Source organism: Paramormyrops kingsleyae, unplaced genomic scaffold (genome assembly GCF_048594095.1).
Source record: "Paramormyrops kingsleyae isolate MSU_618 unplaced genomic scaffold, PKINGS_0.4 ups35, whole genome shotgun sequence".
NCBI classification, from domain to species: domain Eukaryota; kingdom Metazoa; phylum Chordata; class Actinopteri; order Osteoglossiformes; family Mormyridae; genus Paramormyrops; species Paramormyrops kingsleyae.
In genome coordinates this window covers 129,346-152,866 of record NW_027325973.1, presented here as the reverse complement: position 1 = coordinate 152,866, position 23,521 = coordinate 129,346, and the positions used below count along the sequence as shown (strand labels likewise).

At 54.8% G+C, this 23,521-nt stretch overlaps 22 non-coding genes and 3 pseudogenes across 22 annotated transcripts; all 25 read right to left on the bottom strand.

Annotated features, from left to right (window-relative positions):
* Nucleotides 1-404: 404 nt before the first annotated feature.
* LOC140585825 (U2 spliceosomal RNA) lies at nt 405-596 on the bottom strand. Its single transcript, XR_011987762.1, has one exon. It is a non-coding gene; the product is annotated as a U2 spliceosomal RNA (small nuclear RNA).
* A 195-nt stretch (nt 597-791) lies between these two features.
* LOC140586199 (U5 spliceosomal RNA) lies at nt 792-905 on the bottom strand. The gene has a single exon (XR_011988063.1). It is a non-coding gene; the product is annotated as a U5 spliceosomal RNA (small nuclear RNA).
* Nucleotides 906-1,342: 437 nt separating this feature from the next.
* Nucleotides 1,343-1,534, bottom strand: LOC140585824 (U2 spliceosomal RNA). The gene has a single exon (XR_011987761.1). It is a non-coding gene; the product is annotated as a U2 spliceosomal RNA (small nuclear RNA).
* A 195-nt stretch (nt 1,535-1,729) lies between these two features.
* LOC140586198 (U5 spliceosomal RNA) lies at nt 1,730-1,843 on the bottom strand. Its single transcript, XR_011988062.1, has one exon. It is a non-coding gene; the product is annotated as a U5 spliceosomal RNA (small nuclear RNA).
* Nucleotides 1,844-2,297: 454 nt separating this feature from the next.
* On the bottom strand, nt 2,298-2,489 carry LOC140585823 (U2 spliceosomal RNA). The gene has a single exon (XR_011987760.1). It is a non-coding gene; the product is annotated as a U2 spliceosomal RNA (small nuclear RNA).
* A 195-nt stretch (nt 2,490-2,684) lies between these two features.
* On the bottom strand, nt 2,685-2,798 carry LOC140586197 (U5 spliceosomal RNA). Its single transcript, XR_011988061.1, has one exon. It is a non-coding gene; the product is annotated as a U5 spliceosomal RNA (small nuclear RNA).
* Nucleotides 2,799-3,244: 446 nt separating this feature from the next.
* On the bottom strand, nt 3,245-3,436 carry LOC140585822 (U2 spliceosomal RNA). The gene has a single exon (XR_011987759.1). It is a non-coding gene; the product is annotated as a U2 spliceosomal RNA (small nuclear RNA).
* Nucleotides 3,437-3,631: 195 nt separating this feature from the next.
* On the bottom strand, nt 3,632-3,745 carry LOC140586196 (U5 spliceosomal RNA). The gene has a single exon (XR_011988060.1). It is a non-coding gene; the product is annotated as a U5 spliceosomal RNA (small nuclear RNA).
* A 451-nt stretch (nt 3,746-4,196) lies between these two features.
* Nucleotides 4,197-4,388, bottom strand: LOC140585821 (U2 spliceosomal RNA). Its single transcript, XR_011987758.1, has one exon. It is a non-coding gene; the product is annotated as a U2 spliceosomal RNA (small nuclear RNA).
* A 195-nt stretch (nt 4,389-4,583) lies between these two features.
* On the bottom strand, nt 4,584-4,697 carry LOC140586194 (U5 spliceosomal RNA). The gene has a single exon (XR_011988058.1). It is a non-coding gene; the product is annotated as a U5 spliceosomal RNA (small nuclear RNA).
* Nucleotides 4,698-5,129: 432 nt separating this feature from the next.
* On the bottom strand, nt 5,130-5,321 carry LOC140585820 (U2 spliceosomal RNA). Its single transcript, XR_011987757.1, has one exon. It is a non-coding gene; the product is annotated as a U2 spliceosomal RNA (small nuclear RNA).
* Nucleotides 5,322-5,516: 195 nt separating this feature from the next.
* On the bottom strand, nt 5,517-5,630 carry LOC140586193 (U5 spliceosomal RNA). Its single transcript, XR_011988057.1, has one exon. It is a non-coding gene; the product is annotated as a U5 spliceosomal RNA (small nuclear RNA).
* Nucleotides 5,631-6,079: 449 nt separating this feature from the next.
* On the bottom strand, nt 6,080-6,271 carry LOC140585819 (U2 spliceosomal RNA). Its single transcript, XR_011987756.1, has one exon. It is a non-coding gene; the product is annotated as a U2 spliceosomal RNA (small nuclear RNA).
* A 195-nt stretch (nt 6,272-6,466) lies between these two features.
* Nucleotides 6,467-6,580, bottom strand: LOC140586192 (U5 spliceosomal RNA). The gene has a single exon (XR_011988056.1). It is a non-coding gene; the product is annotated as a U5 spliceosomal RNA (small nuclear RNA).
* A 443-nt stretch (nt 6,581-7,023) lies between these two features.
* Nucleotides 7,024-7,248, bottom strand: LOC140586024 (U2 spliceosomal RNA; annotated as a pseudogene).
* A 1,968-nt stretch (nt 7,249-9,216) lies between these two features.
* LOC140586191 (U5 spliceosomal RNA) lies at nt 9,217-9,330 on the bottom strand. The gene has a single exon (XR_011988055.1). It is a non-coding gene; the product is annotated as a U5 spliceosomal RNA (small nuclear RNA).
* A 436-nt stretch (nt 9,331-9,766) lies between these two features.
* Nucleotides 9,767-9,959, bottom strand: LOC140586081 (U2 spliceosomal RNA). The gene has a single exon (XR_011987962.1). It is a non-coding gene; the product is annotated as a U2 spliceosomal RNA (small nuclear RNA).
* A 4,161-nt stretch (nt 9,960-14,120) lies between these two features.
* Nucleotides 14,121-14,267, bottom strand: LOC140586098 (U2 spliceosomal RNA; annotated as a pseudogene).
* Nucleotides 14,268-14,462: 195 nt separating this feature from the next.
* Nucleotides 14,463-14,576, bottom strand: LOC140586190 (U5 spliceosomal RNA). The gene has a single exon (XR_011988054.1). It is a non-coding gene; the product is annotated as a U5 spliceosomal RNA (small nuclear RNA).
* A 439-nt stretch (nt 14,577-15,015) lies between these two features.
* On the bottom strand, nt 15,016-15,207 carry LOC140585818 (U2 spliceosomal RNA). The gene has a single exon (XR_011987755.1). It is a non-coding gene; the product is annotated as a U2 spliceosomal RNA (small nuclear RNA).
* Nucleotides 15,208-15,402: 195 nt separating this feature from the next.
* LOC140586189 (U5 spliceosomal RNA) lies at nt 15,403-15,516 on the bottom strand. Its single transcript, XR_011988053.1, has one exon. It is a non-coding gene; the product is annotated as a U5 spliceosomal RNA (small nuclear RNA).
* A 394-nt stretch (nt 15,517-15,910) lies between these two features.
* LOC140585816 (U2 spliceosomal RNA) lies at nt 15,911-16,102 on the bottom strand. The gene has a single exon (XR_011987753.1). It is a non-coding gene; the product is annotated as a U2 spliceosomal RNA (small nuclear RNA).
* Nucleotides 16,103-16,297: 195 nt separating this feature from the next.
* LOC140586188 (U5 spliceosomal RNA) lies at nt 16,298-16,411 on the bottom strand. Its single transcript, XR_011988052.1, has one exon. It is a non-coding gene; the product is annotated as a U5 spliceosomal RNA (small nuclear RNA).
* A 446-nt stretch (nt 16,412-16,857) lies between these two features.
* On the bottom strand, nt 16,858-17,070 carry LOC140586039 (U2 spliceosomal RNA; annotated as a pseudogene).
* Nucleotides 17,071-23,059: 5,989 nt separating this feature from the next.
* On the bottom strand, nt 23,060-23,173 carry LOC140586187 (U5 spliceosomal RNA). Its single transcript, XR_011988051.1, has one exon. It is a non-coding gene; the product is annotated as a U5 spliceosomal RNA (small nuclear RNA).
* Nucleotides 23,174-23,521: the final 348 nt, after the last annotated feature.

Below are 23,521 nucleotides of genomic sequence, written 5' to 3'. Positions count from 1 at the left end.
GTGACGCCCCCGCTCGGAGTAGAATGCCCAGGGGCGTCGCAGCCGCCGTCCTCGGGGCCCCGACTCCTCCCTGTCCTCCTGTCCTCTCAAAAGACAGCAATCATTTTAACAAACATGAGGGGAAATTCAAAAGGCAAAGATGACATCATGCCTTACCTCAGCGCAGCTGTCCACCGCACAAACAGTGTGTCACCTTCCTTTAAAAAAAAAAAAAAAAAAAAAAAAAAAAAAAAAAAAAAACGGCGGGAAACGGGGGCCACGCACAGACAGGGCCCCCCCCCTCACAGCACTCAGTCTATTAGTCACTCACTCACTCACTCAGTCAGTCAGTCAGTCAGTCAGTCAGTCAGTCAGTCAGTCAGTCAGTCAGTCAGTCAGTTCTGCCTTTCGACAACAGGGGGCAGTAGAGGTGCACCATTCCCGGAAGCACTGCAATACCGGGTCGATGCGTGGAGCGGACGGGGCAAGCCCCACTTCCGGCTCCCTGTTCCAAAAATCCGTTTAATATGTGGTCCCCTCCATGGGGGACGTATCAGATATTAAACTGATAAGAACAGATACTACACTTGATCTTAGCCAAAAGGCCGAGAAGCGATACCCACAAATTGCGCCCCGCCGGGCGCCGGCATGCGGGATGCCGACGGAGCTGGCGCGGCTCAGCCCTCACCAGCCCCTCTGGCAGGTGTCGCCCGGCGAGTCCACGCGTGATCCAGGGAGACCACAGCCGCGCCACCGGGCACCTAACGCCAGCCGCTAAGCCGGGCCCAGTCTTCCTTTGACAGCAGCAGTGCAGCTCTGCTTGGGCAGAGCCTCCAAAAATACCATGAACTCATCGCTATCCCTCTCCACGGAAATCTTTAGTAAAAGGCGAAAGATTTATACGGGATGAAGAGAGACCCGAGTCGATATGGGGCCGCCGCCAAGCCCGTCGCCGTTAGCCGGGCCTGCGTGACGCCCCCGCTCGGAGTAGAATGCCCAGGGGCGTCGCAGCCGCCGTCCTCGGGGCCCCGACTCCTCCCTGTCCTCCTGTCCTCTCAAAAGACAGCAATCATTTTAACAAACATGAGGGGAAATTCAAAAGGCAAAGATGACATCATGCCTTACCTCAGCGCAGCTGTCCACCGCACAAACAGTGTGTCACCTTCCTTTAAAAAAAAAAAAAAAAAAAAAAAAAAAAAAAGAAAACCGGCGGGAAACGGGGGCCACGCACAGACAGGGCCCCCCCCCTCACAGCACTCAGTCTATTAGTCACTCACTCAGTCAGTCAGTCAGTCAGTCAGTCAGTCAGTCAGTCAGTCAGTCAGTCAGTCAGTCAGTTCTGCCTTTCGACAACAGGGGGCAGTAGAGGTGCACCATTCCCGGAAGCACTGCAATACCGGGTCGATGCGTGGAGCGGACGGGGCAAGCCCCACTTCCGGCTCCCTGTTCCAAAAATCCGTTTAATATGTGGTCCCCTCCATGGGGGACGTATCAGATATTAAACTGATAAGAACAGATACTACACTTGATCTTAGCCAAAAGGCCGAGAAGCGATACCCACAAATTGCGCCCCGCCGGGCGCCGGCATGCGGGATGCCGACGGAGCTGGCGCGGCTCAGCCCTCACCAGCCCCTCTGGCAGGTGTCGCCCGGCGAGTCCACGCGTGATCCAGGGAGACCACAGCCGCGCCACCGGGCACCTAACGCCAGCCGCTAAGCCGGGCCCAGTCTTCCTTTGACAGCAGCAGTGCAGCTCTGCTTGGGCAGAGCCTCCAAAAATACCATGAACTCATCGCTATCCCTCTCCACGGAAATCTTTAGTAAAAGGCGAAAGATTTATACGGGATGAAGAGAGACCCGAGTCGATATGGGGCCGCCGCCAAGCCCGTCGCCGTTAGCCGGGCCTGCGTGACGCCCCCGCTCGGAGTAGAATGCCCAGGGGCGTCGCAGCCGCCGTCCTCGGGGCCCCGACTCCTCCCTGTCCTCCTGTCCTCTCAAAAGACAGCAATCATTTTAACAAACATGAGGGGAAATTCAAAAGGCAAAGATGACATCATGCCTTACCTCAGCGCAGCTGTCCACCGCACAAACAGTGTGTCACCTTCCTTTAAAAAAAAAAAAAAAAAAAAAAAAAAAAAAAAGAAAACCGGCGGGAAACGGGGGCCACGCACAGACAGGGCCCCCCCCCTCACAGCACTCAGTCTATTAGTCACTCACTCACTCACTCAGTCAGTCAGTCAGTCAGTCAGTCAGTCAGTCAGTCAGTCAGTCAGTCAGTCAGTCAGTCAGTCAGTTCTGCCTTTCGACAACAGGGGGCAGTAGAGGTGCACCATTCCCGGAAGCACTGCAATACCGGGTCGATGCGTGGAGCGGACGGGGCAAGCCCCACTTCCGGCTCCCTGTTCCAAAAATCCGTTTAATATGTGGTCCCCTCCATGGGGGACGTATCAGATATTAAACTGATAAGAACAGATACTACACTTGATCTTAGCCAAAAGGCCGAGAAGCGATACCCACAAATTGCGCCCCGCCGGGCGCCGGCATGCGGGATGCCGACGGAGCTGGCGCGGCTCAGCCCTCACCAGCCCCTCTGGCAGGTGTCGCCCGGCGAGTCCACGCGTGATCCAGGGAGACCACAGCCGCGCCACCGGGCACCTAACGCCAGCCGCTAAGCCGGGCCCAGTCTTCCTTTGACAGCAGCAGTGCAGCTCTGCTTGGGCAGAGCCTCCAAAAATACCATGAACTCATCGCTATCCCTCTCCACGGAAATCTTTAGTAAAAGGCGAAAGATTTATACGGGATGAAGAGAGACCCGAGTCGATATGGGGCCGCCGCCAAGCCCGTCGCCGTTAGCCGGGCCTGCGTGACGCCCCCGCTCGGAGTAGAATGCCCAGGGGCGTCGCAGCCGCCGTCCTCGGGGCCCCGACTCCTCCCTGTCCTCCTGTCCTCTCAAAAGACAGCAATCATTTTAACAAACATGAGGGGAAATTCAAAAGGCAAAGATGACATCATGCCTTACCTCAGCGCAGCTGTCCACCGCACAAACAGTGTGTCACCTTCCTTTAAAAAAAAAAAAAAAAAAAAAAAAAAAAAAAAGAAAACCGGCGGGAAACGGGGGCCACGCACAGACAGGGCCCCCCCCCTCACAGCACTCAGTCTATTAGTCACTCACTCACTCACTCAGTCAGTCAGTCAGTCAGTCAGTCAGTCAGTCAGTCAGTCAGTCAGTCAGTCAGTCAGTTCTGCCTTTCGACAACAGGGGGCAGTAGAGGTGCACCATTCCCGGAAGCACTGCAATACCGGGTCGATGCGTGGAGCGGACGGGGCAAGCCCCACTTCCGGCTCCCTGTTCCAAAAATCCGTTTAATATGTGGTCCCCTCCATGGGGGACGTATCAGATATTAAACTGATAAGAACAGATACTACACTTGATCTTAGCCAAAAGGCCGAGAAGCGATACCCACAAATTGCGCCCCGCCGGGCGCCGGCATGCGGGATGCCGACGGAGCTGGCGCGGCTCAGCCCTCACCAGCCCCTCTGGCAGGTGTCGCCCGGCGAGTCCACGCGTGATCCAGGGAGACCACAGCCGCGCCACCGGGCACCTAACGCCAGCCGCTAAGCCGGGCCCAGTCTTCCTTTGACAGCAGCAGTGCAGCTCTGCTTGGGCAGAGCCTCCAAAAATACCATGAACTCATCGCTATCCCTCTCCACGGAAATCTTTAGTAAAAGGCGAAAGATTTATACGGGATGAAGAGAGACCCGAGTCGATATGGGGCCGCCGCCAAGCCCGTCGCCGTTAGCCGGGCCTGCGTGACGCCCCCGCTCGGAGTAGAATGCCCAGGGGCGTCGCAGCCGCCGTCCTCGGGGCCCCGACTCCTCCCTGTCCTCCTGTCCTCTCAAAAGACAGCAATCATTTTAACAAACATGAGGGGAAATTCAAAAGGCAAAGATGACATCATGCCTTACCTCAGCGCAGCTGTCCACCGCACAAACAGTGTGTCACCTTCCTTTAAAAAAAAAAAAAAAAAAAAAAAAAAAAAAAAAGAAAAACGGCGGGAAACGGGGGCCACGCACAGACAGGGCCCCCCCCCTCACAGCACTCAGTCTATTAGTCACTCACTCACTCACTCAGTCAGTCAGTCAGTCAGTCAGTCAGTCAGTCAGTCAGTCAGTCAGTCAGTCAGTCAGTCAGTTCTGCCTTTCGACAACAGGGGGCAGTAGAGGTGCACCATTCCCGGAAGCACTGCAATACCGGGTCGATGCGTGGAGCGGACGGGGCAAGCCCCACTTCCGGCTCCCTGTTCCAAAAATCCGTTTAATATGTGGTCCCCTCCATGGGGGACGTATCAGATATTAAACTGATAAGAACAGATACTACACTTGATCTTAGCCAAAAGGCCGAGAAGCGATACCCACAAATTGCGCCCCGCCGGGCGCCGGCATGCGGGATGCCGACGGAGCTGGCGCGGCTCAGCCCTCACCAGCCCCTCTGGCAGGTGTCGCCCGGCGAGTCCACGCGTGATCCAGGGAGACCACAGCCGCGCCACCGGGCACCTAACGCCAGCCGCTAAGCCGGGCCCAGTCTTCCTTTGACAGCAGCAGTGCAGCTCTGCTTGGGCAGAGCCTCCAAAAATACCATGAACTCATCGCTATCCCTCTCCACGGAAATCTTTAGTAAAAGGCGAAAGATTTATACGGGATGAAGAGAGACCCGAGTCGATATGGGGCCGCCGCCAAGCCCGTCGCCGTTAGCCGGGCCTGCGTGACGCCCCCGCTCGGAGTAGAATGCCCAGGGGCGTCGCAGCCGCCGTCCTCGGGGCCCCGACTCCTCCCTGTCCTCCTGTCCTCTCAAAAGACAGCAATCATTTTAACAAACATGAGGGGAAATTCAAAAGGCAAAGATGACATCATGCCTTACCTCAGCGCAGCTGTCCACCGCACAAACAGTGTGTCACCTTCCTTTAAAAAAAAAAAAAAAAAAAAAAAAAAAAAAAAAAAAAAAACGGCGGGAAACGGGGGCCACGCACAGACAGGGCCCCCCCCCTCACAGCACTCAGTCTATTAGTCACTCACTCACTCACTCAGTCAGTCAGTCAGTCAGTCAGTCAGTCAGTCAGTCAGTCAGTTCTGCCTTTCGACAACAGGGGGCAGTAGAGGTGCACCATTCCCGGAAGCACTGCAATACCGGGTCGATGCGTGGAGCGGACGGGGCAAGCCCCACTTCCGGCTCCCTGTTCCAAAAATCCGTTTAATATGTGGTCCCCTCCATGGGGGACGTATCAGATATTAAACTGATAAGAACAGATACTACACTTGATCTTAGCCAAAAGGCCGAGAAGCGATACCCACAAATTGCGCCCCGCCGGGCGCCGGCATGCGGGATGCCGACGGAGCTGGCGCGGCTCAGCCCTCACCAGCCCCTCTGGCAGGTGTCGCCCGGCGAGTCCACGCGTGATCCAGGGAGACCACAGCCGCGCCACCGGGCACCTAACGCCAGCCGCTAAGCCGGGCCCAGTCTTCCTTTGACAGCAGCAGTGCAGCTCTGCTTGGGCAGAGCCTCCAAAAATACCATGAACTCATCGCTATCCCTCTCCACGGAAATCTTTAGTAAAAGGCGAAAGATTTATACGGGATGAAGAGAGACCCGAGTCGATATGGGGCCGCCGCCAAGCCCGTCGCCGTTAGCCGGGCCTGCGTGACGCCCCCGCTCGGAGTAGAATGCCCAGGGGCGTCGCAGCCGCCGTCCTCGGGGCCCCGACTCCTCCCTGTCCTCCTGTCCTCTCAAAAGACAGCAATCATTTTAACAAACATGAGGGGAAATTCAAAAGGCAAAGATGACATCATGCCTTACCTCAGCGCAGCTGTCCACCGCACAAACAGTGTGTCACCTTCCTTTAAAAAAAAAAAAAAAAAAAAAAAAAAAAAAAGAAAACCGGCGGGAAACGGGGGCCACGCACAGACAGGGCCCCCCCCCTCACAGCACTCAGTCTATTAGTCACTCACTCACTCACTCAGTCAGTCAGTCAGTCAGTCAGTCAGTCAGTCAGTCAGTCAGTCAGTCAGTCAGTCAGTCAGTTCTGCCTTTCGACAACAGGGGGCAGTAGAGGTGCACCATTCCCGGAAGCACTGCAATACCGGGTCGATGCGTGGAGCGGACGGGGCAAGCCCCACTTCCGGCTCCCTGTTCCAAAAATCCGTTTAATATGTGGTCCCCTCCATGGGGGACGTATCAGATATTAAACTGATAAGAACAGATACTACACTTGATCTTAGCCAAAAGGCCGAGAAGCGATACCCACAAATTGCGCCCCGCCGGGCGCCGGCATGCGGGATGCCGACGGAGCTGGCGCGGCTCAGCCCTCACCAGCCCCTCTGGCAGGTGTCGCCCGGCGAGTCCACGCGTGATCCAGGGAGACCACAGCCGCGCCACCGGGCACCTAACGCCAGCCGCTAAGCCGGGCCCAGTCTTCCTTTGACAGCAGCAGTGCAGCTCTGCTTGGGCAGAGCCTCCAAAAATACCATGAACTCATCGCTATCCCTCTCCACGGAAATCTTTAGTAAAAGGCGAAAGATTTATACGGGATGAAGAGAGACCCGAGTCGATATGGGGCCGCCGCCAAGCCCGTCGCCGTTAGCCGGGCCTGCGTGACGCCCCCGCTCGGAGTAGAATGCCCAGGGGCGTCGCAGCCGCCGTCCTCGGGGCCCCGACTCCTCCCTGTCCTCCTGTCCTCTCAAAAGACAGCAATCATTTTAACAAACATGAGGGGAAATTCAAAAGGCAAAGATGACATCATGCCTTACCTCAGCGCAGCTGTCCACCGCACAAACAGTGTGTCACCTTCCTTTAAAAAAAAAAAAAAAAAAAAAAAAAAAAAAAAAGAAAAACGGCGGGAAACGGGGGCCACGCACAGACAGGGCCCCCCCCCTCACAGCACTCAGTCTATTAGTCACTCACTCACTCACTCAGTCAGTCAGTCAGTCAGTCAGTCAGTCAGTCAGTCAGTCAGTCAGTCAGTCAGTTCTGCCTTTCGACAACAGGGGGCAGTAGAGGTGCACCATTCCCGGAAGCACTGCAATACCGGGTCGATGCGTGGAGCGGACGGGGCAAGCCCCACTTCCGGCTCCCTGTTCCAAAAATCCGTTTAATATGTGGTCCCCTCCATGGGGGACGTATCAGATATTAAACTGATAAGAACAGATTTTTTTTTTTTTTTTATTCATCTTTAATCAACATTTCTGCATACAATCTAAAACCAACACATAAAACTATAAAGACATTTATCACACTACCCATAATAAGCTAACTTCAACACTAAAAGAAATACACATATAAATCACACTCCTAACCTATTCAATCATAAAACAACAACATATATAACACATATTATAAAACAATCATATAATACCACATACATAAAACTTCTAAAATACTTCAACCCTACAACACCATTACAACACACGTTAAAACAGTATTAAATACATAAATACAGCAGAAATCCTAAAATGTCTAAAAAGGTAAAACACTATCATCATCAACAATATCCCCATTAAAACTAAGGTCCCCCCCCGACTCGGCAGCAACTAAAAAAGAGCGTTCATTAGCAAAGTCCTGCTGCCCTGCATAAAAACGTCTCTCTTGGGGGGAGACCAAAACACTTTGCAGATCAATTAGCTCTAAGGGGAAGATCGCTTCTCGGCCTAAAGCAGTGTCCTCGTTCCTCCGGGCCTTCTTCCTCCTCCTGCATTGGACAAACCTGGAGGGAGAGGTTGCGCGCTTTTCAGCCACGGCCACTTGACCCTTACCAGGGGACTCCACCGAAGCGCTGGAAGCCGTGGACTCCCCATCAGCACCGGCGAAGGGCTGTTCCTCGCTGTTCTCAGCTCCCCTCTCGGCTCCCCCGTGCATCTCAGCGCAGCCCGGCAGTGCCTGCTGTCGGGCCCCGTCCACAGCCGAACCCCGAGCAACGGCGTCGGCCCAGGACGGTTTGCGCTGAGGGCAGCTCCGGGCCAGATGGTCCTCACCTCTGCACAGGTTACACCGGAGGGGGCCCTTGCAGTCCTTCGCCAGGTGACCGACGTCCAGGCATCTCCAGCACTTCATGGTGGTACAGGAGTCCGCGGTGTGGCCCAGGCCGTGGCACAAGCGGCAGGAGGAGGGTTGCCCGGAGTAAAAAAGGTAGCCCTTGCAACGACCTATAATAAAATAAGCAGGTGGGTGGCTATACCCGTCAGGGGAGCTAGCGTCGGGGCGCAGGCACACCCGGAACTGCCTGCGCCCAGTCCAGACACCCAGCTGGTCTCTCACGTCCCTGTGCCCAGGGACCACGTCGACAAACCTGCCCAGGAAGGCAGCCACCGCTTCAGCTGGAACGAAGGGGTCCAAGACGTGGACGGTGATCACTCTCCGGTCCAGCTTCCACAGTGGCTCCACGTCATAGAACATCCGGCGAAGCTCTTCCTCCAAGCGGCTGCATGCAGCCAACATCCTCTTGTAGCCCTCTTCCGTAGTGCAAGTCACATAGAAGAAGGCCGAAGACTGGTTGCGCTGCACACAGATGATGTCTTCCATGGTGAGTCCCAGGAGGCCGAAGAGCACCTCCCGGATGAAGCTCAGTCTCTCCGGGAAACTCTCCGGTTCCTCCTGGTGAGTCCACTTGAAGGCTGCTGTATGCCGGATGACTACGACGGTCCTGTGTGGGCTCCCGGACATCCTGGCGATGGTGGGCAAGAGAGTCCTCGGGAGCCGGGCAGGGAGTCGACGTGTCCTAGCTGGGTGCCTAAACTAATAAAGCTGGAAATAAAACCCCAAGCTCACCCTGCGGGAACGGCGGTCAAGCCACCCGAACCTGCACGTTAGGCTTGCAAGGGCTACCCAAAATAAAAAAAAGCGCTAAAAGGAGACAACAGCTAGCCCCGTGGCAGCGGCGGTCAAGCCACCTGCTGGTCACGCTTTAGGTTCGCTGTTGCCTCCACTAAAAAACCTGGCAATAAAAATCCCTCCAAAAAGCAGCACTTGATCTTAGCCAAAAGGCCGAGAAGCGATACCCACAAATTGCGCCCCGCCGGGCGCCGGCATGCGGGATGCCGACGGAGCTGGCGCGGCTCAGCCCTCACCAGCCCCTCTGGCAGGTGTCGCCCGGCGAGTCCACGCGTGATCCAGGGAGACCACAGCCGCGCCACCGGGCACCTAACGCCAGCCGCTAAGCCGGGCCCAGTCTTCCTTTGACAGCAGCAGTGCAGCTCTGCTTGGGCAGAGCCTCCAAAAATACCATGAACTCATCGCTATCCCTCTCCACGGAAATCTTTAGTAAAAGGCGAAAGATTTATACGGGATGAAGAGAGACCCGAGTCGATATGGGGCCGCCGCCAAGCCCGTCGCCGTTAGCCGGGCCTGCGTGACGCCCCCGCTCGGAGTAGAATGCCCAGGGGCGTCGCAGCCGCCGTCCTCGGGGCCCCGACTCCTCCCTGTCCTCCTGTCCTCTCAAAAGACAGCAATCATTTTAACAAACATGAGGGGAAATTCAAAAGGCAAAGATGACATCATGCCTTACCTCAGCGCAGCTGTCCACCGCACAAACAGTGTGTCACCTTCCTTTAAAAAAAAAAAAAAAAAAAAAAAAAAAAAAAAAAGAAAAACGGCGGGAAACGGGGGCCACGCACAGACAGGGCCCCCCCCCTCACAGCACTCAGTCTATTAGTCACTCACTCACTCACTCAGTCAGTCAGTCAGTCAGTCAGTCAGTCAGTCAGTCAGTCAGTCAGTTCTGCCTTTCGACAACAGGGGGCAGTAGAGGTGCACCATTCCCGGAAGCACTGCAATACCGGGTCGATGCGTGGAGCGGACGGGGCAAGCCCCACTTCCGGCTCCCTGTTCCAAAAATCCGTTTAATATGTGGTCCCCTCCATGGGGGACGTATCAGATATTAAACTGATAAGAACAGATTTTTTTTTTTTTTTTTTTCTTACCAGTCAGAGTTGGATACCCGTCGCTTCATCAACTCGGCCAACCTTCACTCATCATTCCGGCTATTTCAAATTCAATTACAATTTTTATTTCAATCAATAAAATATTACAATTATAATCTCCTTAAGAGGATTTCAAACAAGACATTTTAAAATTCAGCCCATATCAGAGTTTAAAATTTAAATATAAAATACATAAACCACACCAGACATTCAATAAATAAGCAAATATTAATCAAAAACCATTGAGTGTCAGTGGTTATTTTCAAAATCACCCCCAGGCTTAAAATCCCATTGCAAAGGGTTTCCGATCCTTGTGAACTTTATGGTGTGACACTGAAAAAAAACATTAACGCACCACCAAGAAAGGCACAGTATAAGGTGCGTGCGTTCACAACTCACGTGCCACACCGACCTTCCTGGATGGAGCTCGTACTCACCAAGATGTTAGTGGGGCTATGGCCGCAGAAGGCCCTTCCACCTTTCCTTGGCCTCGTGGTAGCCCCACTGGATGATGTCCCGCTCCATCCTGAAATCCAAGTCCGCCACAATCTTTCGATATAATCCCCAGGCCCTCAAATCTGCCCCTTTATGGATGAGTGCCGACCTTGCATTCCAAAGTTCACGTTTGGTCATGCTGATCAGCAGCCACATCCGGGGCGGGAAGGGAGTCTGAGGACCTTGGGGCCACCCCATCATCACCTTATCGTAGGACAACACAAACTGCGGGTCTAGTTTCCTGCACAGGCCTTGCACTGATCTCCAGACCTCCCTGGCATACCCACAGTCCCAAAAGGCGTGCCTGAGGGTCTCCTCCTCTGAGCACTCGGGACGTGGGCAGCCTGAGTGTCTGGTCAGCTTGTGCCTGTACAGTACATCCCTGACCGGCAGCTTACCATGCACACACTGCCAGTTCAGGTCCTGCAGCCGGTTATCCAACCCCTTGGGCTGGATCCTGGTCCAGGTGTCCTTCTCCAGGCCCAGCACAGCACGGGTTCCCCTCTTCACCAGCACAGCCCGATACAGGGCTCGGTGCCTGGTGAGGGTCCCTGGGGGGAGACCTGCCGGAAGAGACTTACTCCACTTAATAGCATGGTGATAGTGGGTCGGCAGCGTCTCCGCCTTGGGCCCGGCGTTGGACCACGACGTCAACAGACGTCTCATGGGCAGGGCCAGCCACAAGTGAACAAAATACTGGTGGGGGTGTTCTAGGGGAGCCACCAGACGTGCACAGATCTGGGAGAAGAACAGGCAGTCAAGCTTGAGAGGGAAGTCAGGAACATCCCTCCCCCCACTGTCCTTTCCAAGGTACATCACTTCCCTCCTCACATACTCATACCTGCCGCCCCAAACAAGGTTAAACACATCCTTAGTTAAGCCTCTCCGCATGAAGCGGGGCATGGGGAACACATGGGCGAGGTAGAGGAGGGTGGGAAGGATATCAACCTTCAAGGCGAGAACCTTACCCAGGAAGGACCGGGACCTGGCCTTCCATATCCCCATCTTCCGCCTGGCGATCGTCAAACGCTCTTCCCAGTTTACCCGGGCAGCACCTTTCGAAAGAAAGTTAACCCCCAACACCTTGAGAGGGCCGCCGCAGAGAGTGAGCCCCCCCGGGACGTCCTCTCTCGCCTTCCAGCTGCCAAAGTACTTGACCACCGACTTGCTCAGGTTAAGTGCAGCCCCGGAGGCCTTCCCGAACGCCTGCACCAAGCCCAGGGCGTGACCGAGCGCATGGTCCGAGCACACAAACAGAGTGGTATCGTCTGCGTACTGGGCCAGCTTTACCGTCAGGCCCCCACTCCCTGGCAGGATCAGGCCGTTGATACCTGGATGGGCACGGATGGCGCTCGCCAACGGCTCTATATATAGAGCGTAGAGGAGGGGGGAGAGAGGGCAACCCTGCCTCACTCCACTTGACTGGGGAACCCAATCACTGAGGGAACCATTAATCGACACATGGCTACCAACCTCAGTATAAAGCGCATGAACCCATCCCAAGAACTTAGGCCCAAAAACTAGCCTGCTCAATACCCCAAACAGGAAGCAGTGGTCCACTCGGTCAAACGCCTTCTCCTGGTCCAAGCTAACGAGTGCCAGAGGGACATTCCTGTCCTCAGCCCAGGCGATCGCGTCCCGAATTAAATGTAAATTCCAAGTCGCAGATCGACCCGGGACCCCGCAAGTCTGGTCACTATGGACCAGGTGGGTCATGGCCTTTTTTAGGCGCTCAGTTAGGGTCTTTGCTATGATCTTTGCATCTACGCAAAGCATTGTCAGGGGTCTCCAGTTGCCAAGTTCGGCACGATCGCCCTTCTTGTACAACAAAGACAAGACCCCTGACCGCATGCTCTTGGTGAGCATGCCCTGACGCTGCACGTCCTCAGCCACTTCTAGCAGCTCCGGCCCGAGGACTTCCCAAAACGTGGAATAGAATTCCACGGGGAGTCCATCGAGACCAGGAACTTTGCGCCGGTTCATTTTGCCTAGCACCTCAGTCAGCTCGGCTAGAGTGAAGGGGGCATCTAAGCTGTCCCTTGCCTCACTGGGAAGACTAGGTTTGAGTTTAGATAAAAACTGCTCCCCTAGCTCAGGTTCGGTCTCCCTTTTCTTAAAAAGGTCACCGTAAAAACATTTAGCAACCTCCAGCATCCGGGCCGAATCGGAGACCAGGTTGCCTCCTTGGTCCCGGAGGGCAGTGAAACACTTTTCCTCACGGGCCAGTTTCACCTTATTAAAGAAGAAGGCTGTACATTTCTCATTCTCCTCCCTTTCCAAAGCCCTGGCCCAAAACAAGGAGGCCGCAGCCGATTGCTCGTGCAGGCCCCTCAGCTTAGCTTTGGCTGCCTGCACCTCCTCAAAGTTAAAAGCCCCTCCGTTGTTGTGGCGGGCATACTCCCTCTGCAGCCTGGTCTCTAGCCGTTGGATTTCGTAAAGCCTTTTAGCTTTACGCTGGCCGCAATAGTGGATAGCTAGAGCTCTAACCCTCTCTTTTACGCTCTCCCACCATGCGGCCGTGGAGACGTAGGCTGCCTTACAGCCCCGCCACGCAGTAAAATGATCCAGGAAGAGAGACCTAAAGTCTCTCTCTTCTAAGATCTCCACGTTCAGCTTCCAATAGCCCCTCCCGAAGGTAGGGGCGTCAATGGAAACTGTGGCCTCGACCGATGTATGGTCCGAGTACCACCGTGGAGACCTCAAAACCTTCCTAAAAACAACAGAGGGCGAAGCTAAAATATAATCAATACGGCTGCTGGCCCCACGACTGTTGTGCCAGGTATGGCCCGGATCTGTGGGGTTGCACGTTTTAAAACCATCAGAGAGGTTGAGGCTGCGGATCAAATTCCTAAAATGTTTAGTGCTGACATCCCCTTTCCCTTCTAAAAAAGTATTGAAGTCCCCTCCTAAAATTATGTGTCTATTAGTGACACAAAACTGGGCCAGCTCCTCAAAAAGCGCAATGCGGGACGAGGCCTCCACTGGAGCGTAAACGCACATCGCCCGGATGTGCTGACCTCTCCAGGTGGCGTCCACTCCCAAAACCCTTCCCTGCACTACAGTGAAGGTACTCACATTCTCAAAGGCCCGGTCACCAAAAAGGATGCCGACGCCTGAAGAATGGACACCACCAACGCTCCAGCAGGACTTACCCCTCTTCCACGCTTGTGAGAAAAGAGCCACGTCCCGCTGGTCCCTGAGGTGGACTTCCTGCAAGAAACAGAGATTGAAAGGGGAGGATGTCAGTTCATCAAAGACCGCGGCCCTTTTGACTGGGTTCCTCAACCCTCTGACGTTAACAGTAAAAATTTTAAAATCAGCCATGGGGGGATTAAAAAAAGAATAAAACAATAAGAAATTAAAACCATAAAAATTTTAAAAACTATAAACCCTAAAACCAGCTATTAAGACCCCTGTTCCCCCTCCCCGCTCATGCCCAGAATTTTCCCCAGCATGGAGTCCTCCAGGTAGGCCTGGTCGTTTGGTGAAACCTCCAGGCCCGAAAAGGTAATGTCCTCCTGGGGAAGGGCTGGGGACAACATTGACAAATTCCAACTTATATCTTCTGTTTTGGGGGCGGGGGGCGATACGACCTGTACAGGGGCCTCAGCTGGGGGCGCCGCCTCCTTGGGGGTACCTGTTGCCTCCTCTGCTTCCTTCCTCGTCTTCTTAGTTTTGTCCTTGGGGTCACCCTTCTTCTTCCTTTTGGTGACCCCGGCCCGGGCCTGCGGGGACTGCCCAGCCTGAGCCCGGGGCCCCTCAGCCCCCAACGATAACTGATAAGAACAGATACTACACTTGATCTTAGCCAAAAGGCCGAGAAGCGATACCCACAAATTGCGCCCCGCCGGGCGCCGGCATGCGGGATGCCGACGGAGCTGGCGCGGCTCAGCCCTCACCAGCCCCTCTGGCAGGTGTCGCCCGGCGAGTCCACGCGTGATCCAGGGAGACCACAGCCGCGCCACCGGGCACCTAACGCCAGCCGCTAAGCCGGGCCCAGTCTTCCTTTGACAGCAGCAGTGCAGCTCTGCTTGGGCAGAGCCTCCAAAAATACCATGAACTCATCGCTATCCCTCTCCACGGAAATCTTTAGTAAAAGGCGAAAGATTTATACGGGATGAAGAGAGACCCGAGTCGATATGGGGCCGCCGCCAAGCCCGTCGCCGTTAGCCGGGCCTGCGTGACGCCCCCGCTCGGAGTAGAATGCCCAGGGGCGTCGCAGCCGCCGTCCTCGGGGCCCCGACTCCTCCCTGTCCTCCTGTCCTCTCAAAAGACAGCAATCATTTTAACAAACATGAGGGGAAATTCAAAAGGCAAAGATGACATCATGCCTTACCTCAGCGCAGCTGTCCACCGCACAAACAGTGTGTCACCTTCCTTTAAAAAAAAAAAAAAAAAAAAAAAAAAAAAAAAAGAAAACCGGCGGGAAACGGGGGCCACGCACAGACAGGGCCCCCCCCCTCACAGCACTCAGTCTATTAGTCACTCACTCACTCACTCAGTCAGTCAGTCAGTCAGTCAGTCAGTCAGTCAGTCAGTCAGTCAGTCAGTTCTGCCTTTCGACAACAGGGGGCAGTAGAGGTGCACCATTCCCGGAAGCACTGCAATACCGGGTCGATGCGTGGAGCGGACGGGGCAAGCCCCACTTCCGGCTCCCTGTTCCAAAAATCCGTTTAATATGTGGTCCCCTCCATGGGGGACGTATCAGATATTAAACTGATAAGAACAGATACTACACTTGATCTTAGCCAAAAGGCCGAGAAGCGATACCCACAAATTGCGCCCCGCCGGGCGCCGGCATGCGGGATGCCGACGGAGCTGGCGCGGCTCAGCCCTCACCAGCCCCTCTGGCAGGTGTCGCCCGGCGAGTCCACGCGTGATCCAGGGAGACCACAGCCGCGCCACCGGGCACCTAACGCCAGCCGCTAAGCCGGGCCCAGTCTTCCTTTGACAGCAGCAGTGCAGCTCTGCTTGGGCAGAGCCTCCAAAAATACCATGAACTCATCGCTATCCCTCTCCACGGAAATCTTTAGTAAAAGGCGAAAGATTTATACGGGATGAAGAGAGACCCGAGTCGATATGGGGCCGCCGCCAAGCCCGTCGCCGTTAGCCGGGCCTGCGTGACGCCCCCGCTCGGAGTAGAATGCCCAGGGGCGTCGCAGCCGCCGTCCTCGGGGCCCCGACTCCTCCCTGTCCTCCTGTCCTCTCAAAAGACAGCAATCATTTTAACAAACATGAGGGGAAATTCAAAAGGCAAAGATGACATCATGCCTTACCTCAGCGCAGCTGTCCACCGCACAAACAGTGTGTCACCTTCCTTTAAAAAAAAAAAAAAAAAACGGCGGGAAACGGGGGCCACGCACAGACAGGGCCCCCCCCCTCACAGCACTCAGTCTATTAGTCACTCACTCACTCACTCAGTCAGTCAGTCAGTCAGTCAGTCAGTTCTGCCTTTCGACAACAGGGGGCAGTAGAGGTGCACCATTCCCGGAAGCACTGCAATACCGGGTCGATGCGTGGAGCGGACGGGGCAAGCCCCACTTCCGGCTCCCTGTTCCAAAAATCCGTTTAATATGTGGTCCCCTCCATGGGGGACGTATCAGATATTAAACTGATAAGAACAGATACTACACTTGATCTTAGCCAAAAGGCCGAGAAGCGATACCCACAAATTGCGCCCCGCCGGGCGCCGGCATGCGGGATGCCGACGGAGCTGGCGCGGCTCAGCCCTCACCAGCCCCTCTGGCAGGTGTCGCCCGGCGAGTCCACGCGTGATCCAGGGAGACCACAGCCGCGCCACCGGGCACCTAACGCCAGCCGCTAAGCCGGGCCCAGTCTTCCTTTGACAGCAGCAGTGCAGCTCTGCTTGGGCAGAGCCTCCAAAAATACCATGAACTCATCGCTATCCCTCTCCACGGAAATCTTTAGTAAAAGGCGAAAGATTTATACGGGATGAAGAGAGACCCGAGTCGATATGGGGCCGCCGCCAAGCCCGTCGCCGTTAGCCGGGCCTGCGTGACGCCCCCGCTCGGAGTAGAATGCCCAGGGGCGTCGCAGCCGCCGTCCTCGGGGCCCCGACTCCTCCCTGTCCTCCTGTCCTCTCAAAAGACAGCAATCATTTTAACAAACATGAGGGGAAATTCAAAAGGCAAAGATGACATCATGCCTTACCTCAGCGCAGCTGTCCACCGCACAAACAGTGTGTCACCTTCCTTTAAAAAAAAAAAAAAAAAAAAAAAAAAAAAAAAGAAAACCGGCGGGAAACGGGGGCCACGCACAGACAGGGCCCCCCCCCTCACAGCACTCAGTCTATTAGTCACTCACTCACTCACTCAGTCAGTCAGTCAGTCAGTCAGTCAGTCAGTCAGTCAGTCAGTCAGTCAGTCAGTCAGTTCTGCCTTTCGACAACAGGGGGCAGTAGAGGTGCACCATTCCCGGAAGCACTGCAATACCGGGTCGATGCGTGGAGCGGACGGGGCAAGCCCCACTTCCGGCTCCCTGTTCCAAAAATCCGTTTAATATGTGGTCCCCTCCATGGGGGACGTATCAGATATTAAACTGATAAGAACAGATTTTTTTTTTTTTTACTTTATTATACAGTTCTGCACAACAATTAAAATCACACAAATATACAAAGCATATAAACATCAATTTGCACTGTCATCAAGACATAATAAAACAGCCTTTTTGGTTCACAAATACAGATCCATAAATACTTTATAAAAGGCTAAAACATTCTCAACACAGTGCTACTTATATATGCTATACAAAACAAACCATTATTAAAACAATATTAAACAAAACATCTCCAGAACTGCAATAAAACACAAAACTATAAAACCACCAAAAAATGTCATTACAATATCAATTAAAACACAATTACAATTAAATGGCCATTTACACAAATAAAATGCCACCTTAAATGCCAGCTATTAAAACCTAAAACCATTAAAGGAGGAACACACCCGGCGACCTCCAACCTCTACACCAGGGTCAGGTTGGGACAGGGTCATACATTTCCACACACGTAAAATCAGCACCTCGGGAATAAAAACAAGGTCAATCATTTAAAAAGCAGCACAACAAACCAGAGTAAAATGTTAATAAATACAGTTATTGTTAATATGAATAAATAGGTGCTAAAAATGATCAACCAAAAACCGTGCTCAATTAATTATGCACATGCTGTTAGATAAAACCATTTTGAATACAACACACGCAAAAAAAAAACAAAGCACACTCACCTAAAACCCGAAGTATCTCCAGTGTGCTTCAGAAAGGTGTGTCACATCAAACCCTGTAGAATGGAGCGTCACCACCTAAACGAAACGGGGCTAAAGCCAAAAGAGGCCCTTCCACCTCTCCTTGGCCTCGTGATAGCCCCGCTGGATGACGTCAGTCTCCATCCTGAAACCCAAGTCGGCCCGGATTTTACGGAATACCCCTTGTGCCTCCAGATGAACCCCTCTGCGGATGAGCGCGGTCCTAGCATTCCACAGCTCTCGCTTGGTAATGCTGACCAGCAGCCACATCCAGGGGCCGAAGGGGTTATGGAGCTTGGGGTCCCACCCCTTCAACACCTTGTCGTAGGTCAGACCGGGCTGCGGGTCCACACGTCCACACAGGCCCGCTACCAACCCCCAAACTCTCTGTGCATGCCCACAGTCCCAAAACACGTGCCTGATGGTCTCATCCTCGCTGCACTCGGGCCTGGGGCAGCGGGGGTGTCTGGTCAGCTTATGCCTATGTAAGACGTCCCTGACTGGCAGCTTACCATGAAGGCACTGCCAGTTCAGGTCCTGCAGCCTATGATCCAAACCCTTAGGCTGGATTCTCGCCCATGTGCCTTCCTCCAGGCCCAGCATGGCCCGAGTATCCCTATGACCAAGCAAAGCCCTATAAAGCGCTCTATGCTTGGTCAAGGCCTCTGTCTTGACACCTGCCGGAAAAGACTTACTCCACTTGACAGCGTGGCTGTAGTGGGCCGGCAGGGTCTCAGCCTTGGGGCCGAGGTTGGTCCACGACGCCACCAGACGTCTCATGGGGAGAGCCAGCCACAGACGCACAAAGTGCTGATGGGGGTGCTCGAGGGGAGCTGCCAGGCGCGTGCAGAGCTGCGAGAAGAACAGGCAGTCAAGCTTGAGAGGAAAGTCAATAACATCCCTCCCCCCACTGTCCTTTCCGAGATACATCACTTCCCTACGCACGTACTCGTACCTGCCCCCCCAGACGAGGTTGAAAACGTCCTTCGTCAGGCCTCTGCGCATGAAGCGGGGCAAAGGGTACACATGTGCAAGGTAGAGCAGGGTGGGAAGAATATCCACTTTTAAGGCTAAAACCTTACCTTGGAAGGACAGGGACCTGGACTTCCACAGTCCGATCTTCCGCCTGGCGATCGCCAACCGCTCCTCCCAGTTCAAACGGGCGGCACCATCCGAAAGGAAGTTGACCCCCAACACTTTGAGAGGTCCGTCACAGAGGGTGAGACCACCTGCGACGTCCTCCCTCGCCTTCCAGCTGCCGAAATACTTGGCCACCGACTTACTGAGGTTGAGCGTCGCGCCGGAGGCCCTACCGAACGCATGAACAAGGCTCATGGCATGACCGAGAGACTGATCCGAGCAGACGAAAAGGGTGGTGTCGTCTGCATACTGGGTCAGTTTAACAGTTTTCCCCCGACTTCCTGGGATAAGAAGGCCATCGACCCCGGGGTGGGCGCGAATGGCGCACGCCAGCGGCTCTATATAGAGCGCGTAGAGGAGGGGGGAGAGGGGACATCCCTGCCTCACTCCACTCACCTGGGGCACCAAGTCACTCAGGAAGCCATTGATAACAACATGGCTTCCAACTTCATTATACAAAGTGTGTAACCACCCCAGATAATTGGGTCCAAAGCCAAACTTACCCAATACTTGAAACAGGAAGCGGTGATCTACCCGGTCAAAGGCTTTCTCCTGGTCCAAGCTGACCAGCAGGAGAGGGAGGTTCCTGTCCTCCACCCAGGCGATGGCGTCGCGGATGAGATGGAGGTTCCACGTCGCCGATCGACCCGGTACTCCACACGTCTGATCGCTGTGAACCAGATGAGCCATGGCCTTCTTCAGGCGTTCGGTAAGGGTCTTTGCGATGAGCTTTGTGTCTACACAAAGCATGGTCAGGGGCCTCCAGTTGCCAAGGTCGGCACGATCACCCTTCTTGTGCAACAGGGAAAGAACCCCTGACCTCATGCTCCTAGTGAGCAAACCCCGGCGCTGAACATCCTCTACAACCTGCAGTAATTCCGGCCCGAGGACATCCCAAAAGGTGGAATAAAATTCCACCGGGAGTCCGTCAAGGCCCGGTACCTTGCGGCGGTTCATCCTGCCAAGCACTGCGGTCAGCTCGGCCAAGGTGATGGGGGCTTCTAAGCCGTCCCGAATGTCACTGGGAAGACAAGGTGAGATATTATCTAGGAACCGCTCCCCTGCAACCGGGTCCGTGTCCCTAACCTTAAAAAGATTAAAATAGAACAGTTTAGCAACCTCCAGCATGTCTGATGTTGTCGTTGCCGTGTCGCCGTTTGAGGCACGGAGAGAGACAAAGCTCTTCTCCTCCCGGGCTTCCCTGGCTCTCTGGAAAAAAAAGGCGTTGCACTTTTCATTGTTTTCCCACAGGCACATTTTGTCGCGGAGCATTAGGGCCGAGGCAGCCTGTTCATGCAGGCGCCTCAGCTCACCCTTTATGCCAAGCAGTCGCTCGTGGTCGATGGCGCCCCCGTTGTTGTGAGCGGCGTATTCATCCCGCAACCTTCTCTCCAGCTGCAGAATGGAGAATTTCTTCTCCATCCTGCGCTGCTTGCTGTACTGCATGGAGAAGGTTCGGATCCTATCCTTCACACTCTCCCACCATTCAGCCACGGAGGGGAAGGTAGGCTTGTCCTTCTGCCACTCGGAGAAGTGATCTAAAAAAAGGTGTCTAAAATCGCTCTCCTCCAGGATCTGCAGGTTCATTTTCCAATAGCCGCCCCCACATTCAGGGGCGTCTATGGAAACAGTGGCCTCCACTGCCAAGTGGTCAGTGGGCCACTGTGGGGAGAGGGACACCTTTTTAAAAACAACGGGGGGTGAAGCTAAAATGTAGTCGATGCGACTGCTGGCTCCGCGACTATTATGCCAGGTGAAGCCCGGCATGCTGGGGTTGCATGTCTTAAAACCATCAACAAGTTTAAAGGAACGAATAAAATGGCGAAAGTGCCCAGAGCTGACATCCTGTCTACCCTCCAACGAGATGTTAAAGTCCCCTCCTAAAATCAAGTGTCGATCTGTGACACAGAACGGGGACAACTCTTCAAAGAGAGTTATACGGGATGAGGCCTCCACTGGAGCGTAGACACATATGGCCCGGAGGCGCTGTCCCCTCCATGTGGCGTCCACTCCCAAAACCCTACCTTGAAGAACGGTAAACGATCTTACTTCTTCAAAGGCGCGGTCGCCAAAAAGGATCCCGACGCCTGAGGAGTGGACACCACCTACGCTCCAGTAGGATCTACCCCTCTTCCATTGTCGTGAAAAGAGAGCCTCGTCCCGCTGGTCCCGGAGGTGGACTTCCTGCAGAAAACAAATGCTGAAGGGAGAAGATGCCAGCTGATTAAAAACAGATGTGCGCTTTAAAACGTTCCTCAAACCCCTGACATTCAAGGTGACAATATTAAAATTGGCCATGAAATGTTAAAAAGGTAAAATACAATTAAAAACAACACAATAAAATAATAAAAGCCAGCCATTAAAAACAATACCGCATTACTGCCCCCCCTCCTCAGTCAAACCCAAAAGGCCCCCCAGTTCCAGCCCCCCCAGGTACTCCTGTTCATTTGCTTTGTCCTGCACAATACTGTACTCCTGGGGGGGCGCAGGGGACTGTCCCAGGTCCCACACCGGCTGGGGGGCCCCCAACGTCGGGGAGGGGGGACTCTCTCGGCCTTGGTCCCCGGCCGCCACTGCTGGCAAGGTGGCAGCCGGAGGGCTGGAAGCGTCGGGTTGTGCCTCCCTTCTGCTCTTCTTCCTCCTCCGGGGGGATGCGCCGCTCTTTCTCCTCCTGCTGCTAACACCTGGAGCCAGGACTGGAGACCCCTCCTGCATCGCTGTCGCTGGGGCCTCCTCCACCTCGGCCAGGGCTTCTCCTCCTGCCCCCGTCGCCGGCTGTTCCTGCCCTAATGTGGGGGCTTGCACTCCCCCACCACTCTCCTTGCCGACAGCTCCATTACCCGACAGAGCGTCAGCATACGTCGTTTTCTTCTTAGGGCAGGAACGAGCCAGATGGTCCTCGCCGTTGCAGTAGATGCAGCGACGGGGGCCCTTGCAGTCCCTGGCCATGTGCCCCGACTCCAGGCAGTTGCGGCAGCGTAAGTTGGCGCATCCCTCCAGAGTGTGTCCGAAGCTGTGACACTGTCGGCAGAAGGGAGGCTGTCCGGAATAAAACAAGTAAGCCTTATTGCCCTGTAGATTAAAATAGGCTGGGGGATGACTAAAACCGCCCGCGCCATTAGCGTCCGGGCGCAGGCGGGCCTGGAACTGGCGTCGACCAGTCCAGATCCCCAGCTCATCCCGAATCTCCTTGTGGCCAGGAAGAAGGTCCACATACTTGTTCAGGAACTGGCGGACGGCTTCGGCGGTCACATGCGGGTTAAAACAATGGACAGTTATTACCCGCTTGTCGGGCCACCACAGCGGCTCGATGGTGTATCGTCCCAGGAGAGGGTGCTGGGCCCTCTCCTTGCTCCGCTCCAGGACCTTGCTGTAACCCTCGTCGGTGGACAGGGTGACCTCGAAGAACTGGAAGGGGCCATTCCGCTGTACACAAAGAATGTCCTCCATGCGGAGGCCCAGCTCCCCGAAGGCCACCTCCCGGATGAAGGCCAGGCGGTCGGGGAAGGTGCCTACCTCCCCTTCGGCCCTCCAGCAGAACCGGGCGGTATTACGCAGGCCACCACCTGCTACCAGCCACGGCCCGCTGAAGGGCTTCCTCGCTGCACCGCCGGCCGTCGCCATCCGGGATGGTCCACCGACGTCGTTCCTGGAGCAGAGTCCTCCTGCCGCCGTGGTCCCGACGTCCGCCGTGGTCCTGTCGCCGTCCGCCAATCCGGGATGAGCCGAGGATCACTAAACTATAAAAACACCTAAAAAATAAAAACACCAGTTCACCCAACAGGGCGGCGGACAGGCCACCAGCCACTGCGGGATCCCCAGCCTAATAAAAACAAAAATAAAAGCAGGGATAAAAGGCTAAAAGGAAGGCACGGGTCGCCCCGTGGCAGCGGCGGTCAAGCCACCTACTGGTCACGCATTAGGGTCACCGTGCCTTCCTCTAAAAAACCCGACGCAATCCTTTAAAAGCAGTAAAAAGAGCGTAAAATCCACTTGATCTTAGCCAAAAGGCCGAGAAGCGATACCCACAAATTGCGCCCCGCCGGGCGCCGGCATGCGGGATGCCGACGGAGCTGGCGCGGCTCAGCCCTCACCAGCCCCTCTGGCAGGTGTCGCCCGGCGAGTCCACGCGTGATCCAGGGAGACCACAGCCGCGCCACCGGGCACCTAACGCCAGCCGCTAAGCCGGGCCCAGTCTTCCTTTGACAGCAGCAGTGCAGCTCTGCTTGGGCAGAGCCTCCAAAAATACCATGAACTCATCGCTATCCCTCTCCACGGAAATCTTTAGTAAAAGGCGAAAGATTTATACGGGATGAAGAGAGACCCGAGTCGATATGGGGCCGCCGCCAAGCCCGTCGCCGTTAGCCGGGCCTGCGTGACGCCCCCGCTCGGAGTAGAATGCCCAGGGGCGTCGCAGCCGCCGTCCTCGGGGCCCCGACTCCTCCCTGTCCTCCTGTCCTCTCAAAAGACAGCAATCATTTTAACAAACATGAGGGGAAATTCAAAAGGCAAAGATGACATCATGCCTTACCTCAGCGCAGCTGTCCACCGCACAAACAGTGTGTCACCTTCCTTTAAAAAAAAAAAAAAAAAAAAAAAAAAAAAAAAAGAAAAACGGCGGGAAACGGGGGCCACGCACAGACAGGGCCCCCCCCCTCACAGCACTCAGTCTATTAGTCA